The sequence below is a fragment of the Salvelinus sp. IW2-2015 genome, unplaced genomic scaffold (genome assembly GCF_002910315.2).
Source record: "Salvelinus sp. IW2-2015 unplaced genomic scaffold, ASM291031v2 Un_scaffold2365, whole genome shotgun sequence".
NCBI classification, from domain to species: domain Eukaryota; kingdom Metazoa; phylum Chordata; class Actinopteri; order Salmoniformes; family Salmonidae; genus Salvelinus; species Salvelinus sp. IW2-2015.
In genome coordinates, this window is record NW_019943690.1 from 103,961 (window position 1) to 106,409 (window position 2,449).

The 2,449-nt window shown below is 42.5% G+C and overlaps 1 long non-coding RNA gene across 1 annotated transcript; it reads right to left on the minus strand.

Annotated features, from left to right (window-relative positions):
* Positions 1–940: 940 nt before the first annotated feature.
* LOC139025200 (uncharacterized) lies at positions 941–2,053 on the minus strand. Its single transcript, XR_011476667.1, has 2 exons — positions 1,846–2,053; positions 941–1,696 (listed from the first exon to the last, which is right to left on the minus strand). It is a non-coding gene; the product is annotated as an uncharacterized lncRNA (long non-coding RNA).
* Positions 2,054–2,449: the final 396 nt, after the last annotated feature.

Sequence of the window (2,449 nt, forward strand, 5' to 3'; positions counted from 1 at the left end):
GACTGATATATATAACGGCTGTTTGCGCAATTACCTTGATTAGCCTTTTACCAGCCAGATGCAGAATACTAACACATAGCACTCTGTTGACATTGTGTCAGGATGTGGGTTTGGCAAGTAAGAATGTACCGGTAAACACTTTGGAAAATTGTTGAGAGATCAAAGGAAGTCTTTGTCAGACAACAGCAGATGAGGAGGGATAATATGTTCCAAGTCATGCGACATGAACGGGATGATTCTTATGGTGGGGGTTGAGTGAATAACAAGTGAAAACAGCAGCTTTGGGTTGGTTGTAGTTGGTCCCCCTACAGGCCTGAAATGTTATTTAATTTCAAATGGATTGACCATAACCACCACACATCACTAAGAACAATAAAAAATTGTTAACAATTTTGTTGCCATTTACTTGCACAAATGCAAGTATACAAAGCATAGATCCTGAGAAAGACGCGGGCTGTCCAGACACCATAGGATAGGAGACATTCAAGGCCGGTTTCCTGGACACAGATTACGTCTAGTCCTGGAGTAAAAAGCTATTTCGATGGAGATTCTCCGTTGATCGTGCATTTTAGTCATGGACTACGCTTAGTATGTCACAATGGTGCATAATAATAATTAATAATGAATTCAGACTCATGATTCATTGAATACTGTCTCTCCATAAGATCTTTCAGAGTCGCTAAAGAGTATCTCATGTTATACAATGGCTCCCTCTAGTGTCTGAGACAGTTGAAGAGGACAGACTACCAAAGCACATAGAAGAAGAGGTGTTACAGAAGACATGTAGAAGACTGCTAAAGCCCTAGATATAGTTTGCTACTGTCATTTTTGGGGGAACATACAATTCTAATGAGAACTCAAAAAAAAAGTGATGTCCCAGAAAGTCAGGTCTGAGGTCCTCTTCTGTGTAAAAGTCATGACGCCGGAGATGAGAAGTAGGTATGGAGAGTCAAACGTTTAATTGGGAACAGACATAGAACAAGACAGGAACAGCGTCAGCACACGGATAAACAAGGACATATGACAATCAATGCTGAAGCAGGGAACAGAGCGGGGAACCAGAAAGATATAGGGAAGGTAATGACAGAGGTGAGAGGTGGGGCAGGTGTGCGTAATGATGGTGGCAGGAGTGCGCAATCCTGGGGAGCCTGGCGCCCTCGAGCGCCAGCGGGGAAGAGCGGGACCAGGCATGACACCAACAGAACAATTGTGGCCACACCCACCAGAGAAGACATGACTCATTGCACCACCAAATCAGGCTGATTCACGGGAATCAGAGAGACAAATGGCAGTGGAAAGAGAGAAGTAGAGAGGGAGTAAGGAAGATGGAGAGCATACATGTACAGAAATCAAATTGTGGGTATTCAAAGCACATCAAGTATGTTAATTCAATAGATTATTGTTATACCTGCACATTGCAGACAGTGCTCCTCAATGCTGAGTTTGATTGTCTGGTTACTGACAGGTTTAGCAGCCACACAACTGTAGGTATCATTATCCTCTTCCTTTTTCTCCAGAGGGAGAAACCAGTTGGTGTGTGTGTGACTATTTGTGTTATCCAGTCTTCCCTCTCCTCTGTACCAGGCTAGGGTAACGTCTTTTCAGTTCTCCACAGAACACACCACTGAACAGCTTTCAGTAACTGATGGACTAACAGCTGACCTGGGGCTCCTAATGTAGGGAGCTGGGACTCCAACTGCAAAACAAGAGGAGAAACAAGCAGATATACAAAAATAACCAAACTACCACAGAATAGGATGACCATCAAGGTTGTCATTGTGTAGTACTAAAACCTACACAATTGCTGTTTTTTTGTATATACTATTTAAATAATAACACACTCACCATATACATCTAAATGGAAAACGTGGGCAAAGACTGATCTATATGCAAATCAGATATACAACCAATAAAATCCAGAGGTGTTGATGGTTGTCACGACTTCCTCGAGGACGGTCCCTCTCCTTGTTCGGGCGGCGCTCGGCGGTCGACGTCACCGGTCTTCTAGCCATCGCCGATCCACTTTTCGTTTTCCATTTGTTTAGTCTGTGGGTTTTTCACACCTGGTTTCAATCCCCCCATTACATGTTCATTATTTAACCCTCTGTTTCCCACATGTAATTGTGCGTGTTTGTTCTATGTTGATGGCTGTATCAACGCACCGTTGTATTGTTTCTATACTGGTGTTTTTTCCGTGTATTAAAAACCTTGTCCACGCATCTCAGCTCTCCTGCAACTGACTCCTTTTCACCAGTTACCCAAAGCCTTGACAATGGTGAGATCTCTGATGCTGAGAGATGTGTCCCAAAAAATGACTAGACTACCAGAGACAGATTTATTAGGTGTTATACCTGGTTTATTTACATGAAGACATAAATAAAACATAACAAATGCTCAAACATGAAACTGTCTTCAATTTCCTCTGTATATTCTTTATCTCAAACGTGAC